Source organism: Phascolarctos cinereus, unplaced genomic scaffold (genome assembly GCF_003287225.1).
Source record: "Phascolarctos cinereus isolate Bilbo 61053 unplaced genomic scaffold, phaCin_HiC Scaffold_2;HRSCAF=192, whole genome shotgun sequence".
Lineage (NCBI taxonomy): Eukaryota > Metazoa > Chordata > Mammalia > Diprotodontia > Phascolarctidae > Phascolarctos > Phascolarctos cinereus.
The window spans coordinates 300,220,154-300,236,709 of record NW_027555625.1 but is presented as its reverse complement, the minus strand read 5'-3'; the positions used below and the strand labels follow the sequence as shown (position 1 = coordinate 300,236,709).

Genomic DNA, 16,556 nt, shown 5'->3' with positions numbered 1-16,556 from the left:
AGTCTTTGGTGCATATTCAGACAATATCAATTCTTTTTCTGGAGGCAGATAGCATTTTTCATCACAAATCCTTTGGGATTGTCTTGGATCATTGTATTGCTGAGAGTAGTTAAGTCATTCACAGTTGTTCATCACACAATATTGCTGTTACTGTGTACAATGTTCTCCTGGTTTTGCTCATTTCACCTTGCATCAGTTAATGTAAGTTTTTCCAGGTTTTTATGAAATAATTCTGCTTGTCATTTCTTATAGCACAATAATATTCCATTACCACCATATACTATAACTTGTTCAGCCATTCCCCAATTGATGGCCATCCCCTCAATTTCCAATTCTTAGTCACACAAAAAGAGCTGCTATAAATATTTTTGTACAAATGAGTTCTTTTTGTTGTTGTTTTTGGCTAGGCAACAGGGTTAAATGACTTGCCCAGAGTCACACAGCTAGTAAGTGTTATATGTCTGAGGCCAGATTTGAACTTAGGTCCTCCTGAATCCAGGGCCAGTGCTCTATCCACTGTACCACCTAGCTGCCCCCTCTTTTTCTTTTTTTAAAAATCTCTTTCAGATACAGACCTAGTAATGGCATTACTGGATCAAAGAGTATACACAGTTTTATAGCCCTTTGGGCATATTTCCAATTTGCTCTCCAGAATATTTGGATCATTTCACAACTCTACTAATAGTGCAATAGTGTCCCAGTTTTCCCACTAACACTTCAACATTTATTATTTTCTTCTTCTGTCATATTAGCCAGTCTTATTAGTGTGAGGAGGTAGTTCAGAGTTGTTTTAATTTGCATTTCTCTAATCAATAGTGATTTAGAGCATTTCTTCACATAACGATAGATAGCCTTGATTTCTTTGTCTGAAAACTACTGGTTCATATTCTTTGACCATTTATCGATTGATGGATGACTTATATTTTTACAAATTTTACTCAATTTTCTATGTATTTGAGAAATGAGGCCTTTATCAGAGATACTTGCTATGAAATCCTCCCCTAACAGTTTTCTCCTTGCCTTCTAATCTTGGTAGTATTGGTTTTAGTTCTTGCAAAAACTTTGTATTTTATATAATCAAAATTATCCATTTTACATTTCATAATACTCTCTATATCTTGCTTGTTCCTAAATTCTTACCTTCTCCATAGATCTGACAGGTAAACTAGTCTATGCTGTCCTAATTTGCTGATGATATCACCCTTTATGTCTAATCCATTTTGACCTTATTTTGGTAGATGGCATGTGATGTTGGTCTATATTTAGTTTCTGCCACACTGTTTTCTAGTTTTCCCAGCAGTTTTTGTCAAATGATGAATTTTTGTCCCAAAAAACGTGGATCTTTGGGTTTGTCAAATGCTAAATTACAATGGTCATTTGCTACAATGTATTGTGTACCTAACCTATTCCACTGATCCATTAACCTATTTCCTAGTCAGTACCAGATTGTTTTGATGCTTACCACTTTATAATTCAGTGTGAGATCTGGTATTGCTAGGCCACCTTCCTTCACATTTTTTTTTCATTGATGAGTTCAATATATTCTTACACAAACTCTTTATGTACATGTTCTACCCTTCTTTTACTGGTCCATATGAAAGTTAGGACTTGCTGCCTTCTGTTCCTTTTTCACTTGTGTAGACTTCTATTTGTATACCCCAATTATGTGAGGTAAGCACCCCAACTCTTCCTCTCCTTTTCTCCTTTACTGTATACTTTTCCTCTTCCTTTACTTTCTTCTTTTAAGATAATCAGAACACAATACTCTCAAGCCCTTTGTATTATTTGACTTCCTCTATGACCTCTTATGACATCAGGGTTTGAAGGGACACTTGTATCATTCCTCCCCCCTCCATAAGAATATAAATATTTTGTCTTTATAAAGTCTGTTCAGATTACTCGTGTGTATTTACTTTTTTTGCATTTTTCTTACCTTCCATGTTTGTATTTTAATTTTTCTACTCGGCTTGTTTTTTTTTTTTGTCAGGAATATTTGAACATCCTCTGTTTTTTGAAAATCCATTTTTTCCTCTCTAGAATTATACCTGGGCAAGTTATTCAGGTTTGCCTTTTGGAATATTGTATTCCATGCTCTCTGCTTCTTTAGAATAGGAGTTGCCAAATCTTGTGTGATTTTCATTGTGGCTTTTAAGAATCTAAACTCGTTTTTTCTGGCTATTTGCAATGTTTTTTCTTTGACCTGAAAGCTCTGGATTTTAGCTATGACATCCCTAGGCATTTTCACTTTAGAGTTTCTTTTAGGAGATAATTAGTAGATTCTATTTTCATTTTGCCCTTTTGTTCCAATATATCTGGGCAGTTCTCCTTCATGATTACTTGATATAGATATCCAGAATTTTTTTTGCTCATGGCTATCTGGTAGTCCAATGATTTTTAAATTATCTCATCTTGATCTATTTTCCAAGTCAGCTATTTTTGATGTGAGATACATTTTCTTCTATTTTCTCAACATTTTGGCTTTGTTTTAATATTTCTTATTGTCTAATAGAGTCATTAACTTATGTTTGGTCCATTCTAATTTTCAAAGAGTCTATTACTTGAATAAGGATTTATATTTCTTGTGCTAAGCAAAATAACCAAGCTAAGAAAATTAATAAATTCTCTTTCTAAATCTTTCTTCCAGAGCTCTCATTTCTTTTCCATTGTTTCTCTATATAATTTCATTTAGAATATAATTTTAAACATTTTTTAAAAAAACTTTTATTTCTTCTAGTATTTCTTATTGCTCTTGTGGTCAACCTATGTTGCTTTGCTTACTCTTCTCTTTTGGGTTTGTGTTTTCATCATCTCTAGCATCATCACGTCTCTTTATCTTTTTTTTTTTTTTACTCATTCTTCCAGTCCTAGTTCCTAGGTTTGGATTTTGTATTTGGGTCATACTCTGTGCACTTCTGGTGGGACTTTCATGGTCTTATAGGTCCTTGTCTGTCTTATCTAGAGTCCTGCTGCTATGGTCTCTGCTCTCAGCCTGGGCCTGAGTTTGTGATCCCCTCTCTGGTTCAGAGGATACCACTGAGGGCCTGTTCTGACCTGGATGCTGAAGCTGTGATCCCCTCTCCAGGGTCAAAGTAATAGGTTTGTAGTTTTGTTCTTATTCATAGGGATGAATCTGTAACTTCTCCTCCAGGTTCAGAACAATAGGATAGGGACCCATGGTCTGGGTCCATGATCCCAGCTCATTCTTTTCCTGCCCTGATCACTTGCGTATGGGTCAAATTTATTACTTTGGGTTGGAAAGATGACCTTCTATGGTTTCTCCTTAGATTTCTCTTCTCAGATCTTTGTTGGATTAGATGTTGGAGGAGCTGGGTTGTATTGATTCCTCCTACTCTTCCATCTTGGCTGGCCTTCCTATTAAATCAACAGAAGAAGGTTCCAGGATGCAAGTGCCTACTACTGCTTAAGAAACATTCAACTGCACAGAATCCTAAATCACTTGCTAAGGGTTTTTCTCACCATCTCACAAATAACTGAGAAGGCTGGGTCCCTAGACAATGCTAGGGTATATTAGGTGTTTAAATGTTTATTGAATTGAGTTGCGGATTTATAGAATGTTGGAGCTAAGAGGCTTATTTCCTCCTCTGTTGTTCTGTGAGTTGGGACTAATTGGATTTTATTCTTCAGATTCTTCATTTCCTCATGTACAAAACAGGTGCAGTGAGTCTCAGAGGTCCTACGCTAAGAAACTTACTAGTGAAGACCTTGGCCTAGCAGAAAGAGCACTGGACCAGAAGTCAGGCCCCTGGATTCAGGTCCTGTCTTTGTCACTAACCTGGGCAACCTTTTTGAGTCTTGGTCATCTAAAAAATAGGGGCACTAGGTTAGATGATCTCCAAGTTCCCCTAAGGAACCTTCTCAGGACCCTTCCAGGTATGCTATACAAAGACTAGGCAATCTTTCCCCTTTTGTGCCTCTTCTATGTCATTGCCATGTTTTATTTTGCACTGTAATTATTAGTCTACATCATATCTCCCCATGGCACCCTCAGATATTTGAACACAGAGACACTTTGTTATTAATCTTTTCTTACCCTACACTGAATACCAATTTTCTGTACATAGTGGGGTCTTTAATGTATTTGTCCTTAGAGCTGTACATACTAGGCACTTAATAGATGTTTAATGAATTGAGTTGAATCTACACATGTTAGGCTCTCTATAAATGCATATTAAGTTGAATTTAATGTACACAGCATATAAACTCAAAGGTTCAGTGAGACTAAATCAATCTCCATATAGTGGGTATCATGTAACCACTTAGTTGGCCACTAAATGGCACTTAGTATTTGTTGATCATAGGGTCGTATTTTAGAGGTAGAAGGGACCTTAGAGGTTATGTAATCTAGCTTTTCATTTCACAGATGAGGAAACTGAGGTCAAGATAAGTTAAGTCACTTGGCCAAGGTCCTATAGATCATACTTGGTAGAGGGAGGATTTGAACCTATGCTTTCCACCTCCAAATCTAGCGGGTTTTTCCACTGCAGCAGCTGAATCTGCACATAACATACTCTTAACAATGGTTTAATTGGACTGACTTTTCACTTAGAAGGCACTACTTAAACTTTTTTGGATTAAATGGAATTTATCTTTGTAATGGTGTAAAGATGGGGGAAGGGGCTGGGGACCATTCCACAGAGACTTTTTCCGCCCAGCTTTTGAGACAAGTCACATAGTGGTATGCATTCCTACAGCATTAATGCCTCCTCAGGGAATCCGACCTTTCAGAAATATGAGAAGGTTGCATGCACACAGCCTATCCTGCTAGGATTGGATTCAGCCTTCACTGGGAACAGCTAACCACAGGCCGGCTGCTTCTGACAAACACATCAGTGCTCAGCTTTCTCCACCACCCCAGCTTAGGGAGTAAAGGGCCTGGGCTTTTGCTAAAGGTATTTGAGAGGGCAGCGGAGAGGAAACCAGTCATTGCTGGTAGGGCTGGGCAAGATCATTAGCCCCACCTTTCACCTGATGTACCACTTCAAGCTGTTGTTAACTTCCTGTCCAAGAAAAGTGGAAAGCACTAGATTGGGGTACAAATTTGGTGTTGAAACCTGGCTCTGCCGCTTATTGTCTGTGTGATCTGAGTAGGCAAGTCTGATCTAAGCCTCAGTTTCCACATCTAGGAAAGAAGGAATTGGACTATGATCTCAAGGACACCTTCTAGCTCTAAAAATGTGATTCTATGATCAGCAAATATTAAGTGAAGTTTTTATGTGGACATTCATTTATGTTCATTGAATTTTTAAGCTTGTATGACATACAGATTAAATTCAGCTCAATAAACATTGATCAAGATCCTAATGTGTGCAGATTCAATTCATTAAATGCATATTAAACACCTACTATGTATAGATCCAAGGCAAGACATATCAAAGGACCAGATATATCAAATGATATTCTTAAATTCTAGTCCTTAGATCCACTGTATGTACAGAGGGCACTGTACTTAGTACTAGTTGAGAAGAAAAATTAATAAGGAGCAATGTCTGCCTTCAAGGAGCTAGAGTAGTGATCTTGTTATTCATTAGTTATGCATCCATGTACCCATGGGGTATGTGGGGTATTCAGGGAGGACTAGCCCTTCTGGTGCGAGGGCTTGCTGAACCCTTTTCAGGGCTGCTCCTCTACCTTTAGTGTCCACCTGGCATCACCCGTGGCTCCAAGAAAATGTAGCATGCTCAGCAGCCACACCCCAATAAAACCATCTCGGCACATGGGCTAAACCAGGTTGAGGTAACCTACAGGCCTCAAACCCATCAGTGAGTTAGGGGGGTGTCTACCCCAAGAATGTGAAGACTTCCCCTGGCAGGATGGGTGGATGAGAACAATTTGTTCCAATGGCTATGAAGAGTTGGCTGAAGCAGGCACCATGGAGCACCTGGAGCCAAAGGCCATCCACTGCATACTGGGCCATTATTGCCAGTTTTTTTGACTTTTGTCTTGCCACTGGACTTTGATGACTCTGAAAGAGAGAGTGAGGCTGATGACTTTGTGCAATCCTGCCTCGCAATGTCATTGGTCCTCTTTGAAAACAATGTGTAAACAACAATCCATGTATTCATTCATTTATTTACCAGTGAACTAGACTAGGAGTTAAGGGATGTGAATTAAGTGATCTGAGTTTGATCCTTGCCCCTCAGGTTTATGGTGTGTGACCTTGTGAAGATCAAGAGATACCGAATGTACAAACTTTTTGTAACCATGAAGAACAATAGAAATGTGAGCTATTATTAATAGTATAATAAGGTAAATACCTAACAGTACATGGTTTAATAAATGATGATGCTGTAGTCTCTGCCACTGTGGAGGTTGAGGCTGGTGGATCAACTGAGTTGGAGAGTTCTGAGCTAAAGTAGAGTTAAAGTCTGACACCAATACGGTGAGCCTCTATAGAGGCTCTATAGAGGTGGCCTATACCACCAAGATGCCCAGGTTGGAAATGGAGCAAATGAAAGTTCCTTTGCACATCAGCAGTAGGGTTGGAACTGTGAGTGCCAATTCACTTCTAGTTTAGGTGAGATAGGAAGACTCAGTCTCAAAAAAAAAAAAAGATGAAAGCACAGTAAGTTTTTTGGGGAATATTCTCCAATTTGTGGATACCAAAGTTCTATTTGAGCTAGAAGTGATTAATGTCTATTGAACTGGAAATCATTTTGTATTATCCCCTCATTTTACAGATGAGTAAACAGAGGCCCAGAGAGAATAAATGATTGGTCAGTGGTCACACAGGCAGTAAGTGGTAGAACCAGGACTAGAATCCAGTGTCTCTGATTCTTAGATTGGTGCTTTTTCCACTGTCCCCCCACTGCTAGAAGCTATTTGGGGTCTCCTTCCAGAATATTACACTGTGGGCTGAGGAATGTTTTGTCCTCATGTTAATGGTTCAATTCCAGGCCTCTTCAGTTGTAGAACATGTAAAATTCACCCTATGGAGTGAATAAAAATGAAAAAGAAGAAGGCACAAAACAGTGGGTAAAAAAATCTTAGACTCTAACCATGTAAGAGCACTCACATGGTTTCAGATCTAGGTTCCACACAGTTCTAATTGCTTGTAGCACTAACAATATAGGTTCTAAAATTCTGTGATTCAAGGCCCTTTCCAGTTTTCTCTAATATTCTCTGATATAAAGTCTCTTCCATTATAAAATTCTATGATGTTAGGTGAGGATGTTCCTTCTAGCCCTAACATTCTATGTTCTATGGTCCCTTCAAGTTCTAATATTTTATGTTCTAAGGTCTCTTACAGCTCTAATATTCTATATTTGAAGATCTTTTCTAACTCTAATAGTCTGTATTCTAATACTTTATCTTCTAGGGTCCCTGCCAGTCCCATCAATCTATGTTCAAGATTGTAAAATTCTATGTTTTAAAGGTATCTTCCAATTCTAACATGCTATGTTCTAAGGTCCCTTCTAAGCCTATAGTCTAAGAAAGTCCCTTACCTCATCAGCCATCTATGACTTTATCTTCTTGGGCGCAGTCGCTGATTATCCAAAAACTCATATCACCCAGATATGGTAAACTGTGGACCTCTTTGTTCAGTGTGCTTCTCCCAAGGCTCATTTTAACTTTGGGTTAGGAGAAGAGGGAATTGCTTATGGTGAAATTGACTCCAAACAGGAATTGACTAAATAAAAATCATTTCCCAAAAAAGTGTCATTTGATCTGTAAGAAATTTGACTTTCTTTCCAGCTGTGGTCATATTGTAGGCCTGGGCAGTAACTAACTCTGGGCATTAATCAGCTTCACTCTGACTTGTTCAGAGGCAGAGGGGAAGTCCCATATGTTCACAAGAATCACACCCCACCTGTAAAAGCAGTGTATAGCAGTAGCTGGGACAAAGGAACCTCCTTTCTTGGGCCTAGCAGTTGTCTGGTTTCAGAGTCTGCAAGGAAACGCTGCAGGTAGGAAGGAGAGAGGAAAGTTAGCAATTTTTACTGAGTGACTTTGGACAAGTGGCTTCAACTCTAAATCTCATTTTCCTCATCCATCAAATGTAGGGGGTTGGATTAGATGTTTTCTTTGGCCCCTTCCAGCTTTAATATTCTGTGTTCTGTGTTCCAACTTTTTATGTTCCAAGGTCCCTCTTGACTCTTATATTCTAACATTCTAAGCTCCTTTCCAGTTCTAACATTTTGTGTTCTGTGTTTTAAGGCCCCTTCCAACTTTAACTTTCTAGGTTCTATTGTTCTAATATTCTATGTGCTTTGTTGGTTTTTGTGAGCCCTAACATTCTAACAATAGGCAGTTAGGTATCACAGCAGACAGAGTGATCAACTTGGCATCAGGAAGACCTAATTTCAAAATTCAGCCTCAGACTGGATTCACACAGACTAGCTGTGCGAATCTGGGCAAGTCAGCCTTAGTTTCCTCATCTGTAAAATGGTGATAATAATCATACCTACTTCTCAGGGTTGTTGTGAGGCTAGAATAGGATAATATTTGTAAAAGCACTTTGTAAACCTTAAAGCTCTATATAAATGCTACCTACCATGATAATGATGATGAGATCAGGTGACATTGTTGTTAGTTAGTATGCTGCTACTATGCAGTACAAAGAAAGGCTGCTATGCTAATAGCTATGGAATTGTAGGCCTAGTGTAGAAGTCAACAAATTCTCAAGAAGGTCTAGATCTTGGGTTTGGGAAGGAAGAGCCAAGCATGCCACTTTGCCAGTGGAAAATCTTCCTAATTCTCTGACAAACCAGAGGAGGGAGGGGAAAAAGATAAATGGGATTCACATCATTTTGTTCTAAGCACTTCCCTTATGTTTTAGATTTTGTATTGATGGACTGATGATATAATTTGCTTTAAAACCAGGTGGCCTCTTAGTTTCCATCTGTTCTGTCGATCACTGTCTCTAGTGAGCTGCCTGGCACAGTCAATGCTGTGCAAGCATTGAGGCCCAGAAGAGAACCCTCTTTAAGCCCTCAGAGTTGGAGTGTGGTGTAATAGAAATTGCCCTGGGCTTGGAGTCAAGAGGCTGGGTTTGAGTCTTGGCTCTGACCTTTGTCTGCTCTATGACCTTGGACAAGTGACTTTATCTCTCTGATCCTCTGGTCCCTCATATGCAAAATGGAAATAATTCCTCACAGGGCTGTTGTGGACAAGCAGACTGGTCCCGATGAGGATGATTATGGCTGTATCCAGGGCCAGTTTCATACACGAAGAGCAAGAAGTGACTCTCATGCAAATGTTTCTCTTAGGAGATAAAGGAATGCCAACACTCAATATTTCATTTGAAGTTTCTCAAAGACTCATTTTGTGGGTTGACCTGGCCCAAATACAAAATATGATGCCAAACCCCAAACCAAACCTCAAAAGAAAGGACAGAGACCAACTAGGCTTTTCCCTTGGAGACATTTGTTTCTTCTTTTGTCCTCCTTTCTCTGCAGCCCTTTTCTGCAGGGAGAAAGCCAAAGGGCCTGATTCCTTGAGCACTTTAAGATTGATTACAAGAGTGAAAAGAATTCTAAATGTGCCATCAGGAGACTTGGGTTCAAGGGCCTGCTCCAAAGCTTGCTAGCTGTGAGATCCCAGACAAGGGGTACAAAAGTGTTATTTTCATTTTGCAGATGTGAGGACATTGATGCCCAGAGAAGAGAAATAACTTACCCAAAGGCCACATAACTAGACAGCAGCAAAGCTGGAATTCAAATCTAAGTCCTCTGAGATATCACAGCTAGCTCTTTTCAAAACACCACACAATCTACCCAAGCCAATCAATTAATAATATCATTAAGCACCTACTATGTGCTAGGCACTGTGGTAAGTGCAGGAGCCCTTAATGAAATCCCAGGAATTTTATTAACACACACACACATATATTTTTTCAGTGAGGCACTTGGGGTTAAGTGATTTGCCCAGAGTCACACAGCTAGGAAGTATTATGTGTCTGAGGCTGGATTTGAACTCAGATCCTCCTGACTCCTGGGCCTGTGCTCTATCCACTGGGCCACCTAGCTGCCCCAACGTATATGATCTTAAGAAAAATCCCACTACCCTGGAGTATATATATATATATATATATATATATATATATATATATATATATATATATATATATATATATATATATATATATATATATATATATATATATATTATATATATATATACATGTATATATATAAACACACACATATACACATACACACACACATATAGAGAGAGAGAGAAAGAGAGAGAGAGAGAACCTCTTGTATGATCTCCCTTATCCACCCTCTATCTGTTCTTTCAAAGCATGAAATAATAAAATAATGAGTCCTTCTTTAATCCTTAAACCCTAAGGAGAGAATAATGTTAGCTCTTTCTCCCTGACACATTCAAATACTTGACACAGAGACATAGTGGGAGGAAAAAGTATAGCCTCCCATGGTAGTTGGGGCTACAGTTCTAATTCTGAGCACCACATTGCAAAGAGAAGCTCAGCTGTGACTCATCTTGTTACTTGGGGGAAAAAACCCACTGAGTTAAAAACAAAAGTAAGAAAGGCCTAGGTTGATTCTTCCCGGTTTCCCTCCTAGACTGAGGATTTTTTTCTTTTTCTTTTTTGGGGAAAATGGCACCCTAGTGCAAGTTACTAACTTACTCATTTCATAGAATTGTTGGTGTGTGGGGAGGTTTCGAGTAGGTTACGGAAACCCCCTCTCCCACATCATCATAGAACTTTAGCGACCCTTCCTCCCAAAGGCCCATAAAAAGTAAGAAAGTAGAACAGAGAATTGGAAGGGGTCTTAGCATGTGGAATGTTGCAGCTGGAAGGGACCTTGAATGTAGTCGAAATAGCTCATATTTATGCTGGACTTAAAACGTTACCTTCTTCACAACCACTCCACTAGCTTATTATCCCCATTTTATAGGTCAAGAAACTGAGGTTCCAGGAGGCCCCGTGACTTGCCCACGGGCCACACAGCTAGTAATCCTGTTAGAAGAGAATCTTACACTCCCTCTCATTTCACAGATCAGGTAACAGAAGTGACGGGTTCAAAGTCGCTGACCTCCCTGGGCTGGACAGCGAGAGGGGCTATTGGCTAGAAAGGGATGCAAGGTGGGGCCCCTGTGGAGGCAGAGGGCGGAGTGGAGGGGACAAAGGGCGGCCCAGGGGACCGCCCGGGGAGGGCGGGGCTTGGTCCCCGCCCCTTCGCAGTCCCCGTGGGCCCCGGGGCCGCGCTCCCGGGAGGCCTGCGTGGCAGACAGCGCGCAGAGGGGCAGGCGCGGCCCCGGCAGGGGAGGCGGGGGCGCGCGTGCGCGGCCCCGGCGGTGGCGGCGGCGGCGGAGTTGGTGGTGGCGGCCGCGCGGATAAGTTGCGTCCGGGACTCGGGGGCTCCGGCTGCGCCGCGCTTCGCCCGCAGGAGCCGGTAAGGCCCCCGGCGGATTGGGGGGACTGGCGGGGGCAGTGGAGAGGGCAGCCCCAGGCCCTTGGGGGCTGGGCAAAGCGCTGGGGCGGAGGAGACGCCTCAGGCTTGGGGCAGCAAGAGAACCCCGTGCCCCCTCCCCCATTTCACCCCCTCCCCCCCTAGGGCTCAGCGCCCGGGACCCCCTTCCCCCAAGGCCCCTCTCTTGAGCTCTCCCTTCTTCGTCAAGCCCCCCGAGCCTGGGCGGTCAGCGCCCCCGGGGGCGGGGCGGCGGAGGGGGGTGCGGAGGGGAGGCTGAACTTGACCCTGGCAGAGCCTGGGTGTTCCTGCGTGTCTGGCTCAGTTTGTGCATGTTCGTGGCGGTGTGTTGGTGGGTCTGTTTGTGGGTGTTTGTCTGTTGGTGTGTTGTCTATTTGTGTCGGTCGGTGCCTGTTTGTGTCTGTGTCTCAGTGTGTGCCTGTATCCGTCTGTGTTTCTTTGCGAGTGTGTCCGGGTCTCAGCGTCCATGTGTTGTCCCCATTCCCTCCATCCAGGCGGGAAGGGGCTTGGCCGTCAGCCAGTTTCGCTCAGTGCCTACAGCTCCCAGCTGCTCCGGGCCGAGCAGAGTCCAAGATTCCTCTTCCTGTGCACAGCCCCATTGCTCTGTGTGCTGGATGGGGGGAGGCTCCCAGAAAGAGAAGTTGGCCTTGGGTTTTCGTTTTCCTCCATAAATGAGAGAACAACAGTGAAAAGTAAACTTTGGAGGGGACTTTGGGACACACAGACCCACACTACTTAGAGACAAACACTATGTGAAGATTCACACAGATAGATAGTTATAATAACAGGTTCTAGTTTCTCTGGGTCTGTAGTGCAGTGTGCTTTCCTCACAGTTGGTCTGTAGGAAGTGTTTTTATTCCCATTTTACAGATGTGGAAAATTTGATTCAGAGAGGTGAAGTACTTTATCCATTGTCACAGCACAACTAGTAGGTGTCAGAGCTGGGGTTTGAACCCATGGCTTTTGGCTCTAACTATATAGTATACCATGATGGTCACAGGTGAACACAAAGAGACACATTGAAACGTAGACACACAAAAATAAAGACACTGGAACACAGACACAGAGAAATAGACAGGTTTATGTATACTCATGTACCTGTCTATTTCCCTTCCATCTCAGTTCACTCTCTTCACCTGGGGCCTAGTGGGCCTTTTCTCCTTGACCTCTTCTTTGTTGGACATGTCAGGCTCAGGGAGAGACCATCTCTCCCTGGGTCTTCTTTACTTGTATGGGACTTTAACCTGACCTGCATAAGCTTTTTTGATCTGCATTTGTATAATCGTAAAATAGGCATCAAAAACTCACACTGCCTGCTAAGAGTTGTCAGGAAAGTGCTTTGTAAACTGCTTTGCTATAGAAATGCGAATTGCGTTAGAATCAAGAATATTAGAATTGGAAGGAAACTTAGCAGTCATCTGATTCAACCAGTTCCCTCTTTTAATAAGGTCGCACAGTTGGTAAGTGACTGAGCCAGGCCTTGAACCCAGATTTTCCCGGCTCCAATCCAGGGCTCTTTTTGTTACACCAAAATGCATTTCTTGTAGGTAGAGCCATAAAAACTGGATAACTTTTCTACAAGTTAATTGTCCAACTTTTGGGAAGCAGTACCCATGGTATTGCTTAGGGTTCAAGTCCCAACACTGCCACTTAACTAACTTTGTTACCTTGGGGAAGTCACTCAGGACACCTCAGTGTTTTCAAAATGGGGAATTATAATCCTTCTACTAGGTTCCTCATAGGAATGAGGACCAAATGGGATAACAGATTAGAAACTCTACAAAGTGCTATAGAATTGTCCCCTTTGTTTTGTGGTAGAACCGCCAGAAGGTTGGCCAGCAGGTGATGATGTATTTTGATTCCAACAAGTTTTGAAATCTGCTGCTGAGGGGTAGAAATGTTGGATCTACATTAGCTGAGGGAGTGCCCACACTGATGAAATCATGGGGCCTAAAATTATTGAAGTTATATTATTATTACAGATCTCTTGTTGCTTTTGAGATGACCTGTTGTCTGGTTTGCCTGTGTTTCTGTACAGTGGAATGTTTAAGCTTTCTTTAAAAACAAAAAACAACAGAATTGGACTGGAGCAGAATTGGGGATAGGGGCAGAAGAAGTAATGAGAGGCAGAGGGCTTGGTGTGAGAGGGAGGGATACTTTGCATATGCAAATGTGATACTTGAATTAAAAAAACAAATGGGACTGCCTTATGGGGCCACAGTATGCTGAGATGGATGACTGTGGCTTCTTTAAAAAAAATATTTTTCCAAATGGAAGGAGAATTATTGTTGTAGAGCAACTATAGGCAGTGTGGTATACACAAAAGAGCATGAATAAGGAGTTCAAGCTCTGGCTTTGTAACTGCCTGTGTGACCTTAGGTGGGTCAGTTCCCCTTTCTAGGACCTGAATTATCTTTTCTGAAGAGTAAGATTAGGATAGTTGGCTTCTAAGGTACCAGCTCTAAATTCTGGGATCATCAGTTGGGGAAGGGATGCTGTCTTGGCTAATTAAGGAAGCTGAGGGTATGCAGTTCAACCTCTGGTAAAACTGGCTGTACGGCATGGTGGGAAAGAGGCTTGGATTTGTAGGCAGTGTACTTGCATTTGCTACTTAATACTTTTGTGATCTTGAGCACAATATTGTATGCTAATTCTAAAACTTTTTTTCTCAGAACCCTTTTATGCTCTTAAGAATTATTGATGGCCATACCTACCCCACAGAGCTTTTGTTTATGTGGTTTATGGCTATAGATATTTACCATATTGGAAATTAAGACATTTTAGTATTATGAAAATAGCTTTGACCTTGTGGACCCCCGAAAGGGTTTCAGGGATTCCCAGAGGTTACTTACTAGCTGTGTAACTCTGGGCACACCACTTAACTTCTTTGTGACTTAGTTTCCTCATCTATAAAACAAGTGGGCTGAAGTCTATGACCTCTAAGGTCCCTTCCTGACCTATATCTATGATTCTGTGATCAAGTTATTTTCCCTTTCTGGTCTTCAGTTACCTCATTAATCATTTTGGACCAAATGAACTTTAAAGTTCTTCCATCTCTCATATACCATGATTACAGGTCCTTAAAAAAAAAACCAAATAAAAAAGCCCTAACGTTCTGTGTTCTAAGGGCCCTTCTATTCTAACATTCTTTAATTCTCTAAATCACAAATGATTGATTCCAAAGAATGTGAAGCAAGTGTTCCATGTCATCTTAAAAAAAAAAAGCCTAATTCCCTTAAAAAAAAACTACCCTCCCCCCCCCAAACACACAGCGCTTCTGTGTTTGCTGGAAACTCCACCTCCCCCATCATGGCACAGTCTGTCTTCATTCCCCCCAAATAAAATACAACTCTGGGGAGGGGTAGAATGAGTCACTCCCTGGCAGAGATCCTCACTGGCAAAGGTTTGGGAAGGTTCTTGCCCAACTTCCCAGAAGAAAAGGCACAGGAGGTTGGAATGCTCTCTGTGGTTTGTGAAGCTCTGTGGTCCCGTCAGCTTTGGAAATGACTGAAAATGAGAGTTTAAAAAAATAATCCTTGAGGAGCAACCAGAAACAAGGCTGCCCCAAGTCCTTCTCCCCTGCCCCGCTCCATTTCTTTATTTCTTGCAGAGCTGGAAAACGACTTGAAGATAATAAAACAATCCAGTCTTTAGACATGGAGCTCTCAGAATTGCTAACTGGTTCTCTAGTAAGAGTTTTGGGGGGGATCATAAGATAGATTTTTGGGGAAACTCTTAGCCAAGACCTGATTGGTAGAGCAGAACAATTAAAGTTTGATCAAGAATCATATTGAGTTAGCTACATCTGCTTGGGAAGGTTTCAGACAGATATTTTAAGGATTAGACCAGTGAAGTTATTTGCGTGTAAGAAGACATGAACCATTTTGTATTCTTTGCCATCAATCACTTGTGATTCTTAGAGTCTAATAATATAGTGGAAGTGGCCTTGGAATGCAGTCAGTGTTAGAGCTGAAATAAGCTTTAGAACATAGGATAAGAAAACAGTGTACTAGCCATGTCACCCTCTACTCAACTCCAATGTCTCCCATTTACCTCCAGGATTAAATAGACATTCTTCTGTTGGGTATCATCTCACATCTCACATCTTGGTCTCATCCTTCCTTTCGGGACTTCTTAAATATTATCTCCTATCCTTCTCTCCACATCTCCCCGTACACTCTACAGTTCAGCCCCACTGGCCTCCCTGCTGTTCCTCTCACATGACACTGGATCTCCTCTTTCCATTTCTTTGCACTGGCTGTCTCTGGCAATACTTTCCCTTATCACCTCCAGCTCCTGGAATCCAAGGTTGCCTTCAAGCCCCAACTCAAAGTCTGTGTTCTGCAGGAAGCTTTTGGTCCCCTCAGCTTCTGCTGCTTTCCCCCCAAGGTTACCCTGTATCTACTTTACACGTATCTTGTATATATCTGTGTAGCAACATGTTTTCCCATTTAGAATATAAATTCCTTGAGGGCAGGGCCCTTCACTTTTGTCTTTGTATCCTAGATATTTGGTAGGTGCTTAATAAATACTTGGGGCAGGTAGGTGGCCCAGTGGATGGAGTGCCAGGCCTGGAGTCAGGAAGACTCATCTTCCTGAGTTCAGATCCAGCCTCAGACACTTATTAGCTGTGTGACCCTGAGCAAGTCACTTAACCCTATTTACCTCAGTTCAGCATCTGTAAAATGAGCTGGAGAAGGAAATGGCAAAGCACTTCTGTATCTTTGCCAAGAAAACCCCAAATGGGGTTACAAAGAGACACAACTGAACAATAAATTTATAATTGCAAACTTGATTGACTGATAATATTGTGGAAAGAGACTTGGACTTAGATTTAGAAGGTCTAGGTTCAGATTCTCCTATGCAAATTATTTCCTTCAGCTCTAGCTTGAATGTATGATGAAGCCAAGACCAAATAATCTCTTAAGAGTCATTTTGTTCCTAACATTCTGTGTTCTAAGGTCTCTTTAAATTCTAACATTCTGTATTTCAAAGTTCAAACATTTTGGGTTCTATGTTCATACATTCAATATTTTAAGGCCCCTTCAATCATTGACATACTATATTCCATGTCCCAACAATCTGTATTTTAAAATTCCTTCTAGCTTAAACATTGTCTGATTCTGTTACATTGTCCCT

At 41.4% G+C, this 16,556-nt stretch overlaps 1 protein-coding gene across 2 annotated transcripts in view; it reads left to right on the top strand.

Moving 5' to 3' along the window:
- Positions 1-11,251: 11,251 nt before the first annotated feature.
- The window catches only part of NEK6 (NIMA related kinase 6), a 125,964-nt gene continuing 120,659 nt past the window's right edge, over positions 11,252-16,556 (top strand). Inside the window, exon 1 of one of the 2 annotated variants that reach the window (XM_020967528.2) lies at positions 11,252-11,381. The gene's annotated coding sequence lies outside the window, so the exon portion shown is untranslated. The remainder of the gene's footprint in view (positions 11,382-16,556) is intronic. The other variant, XM_020967527.2, reaches the window with a different exon arrangement.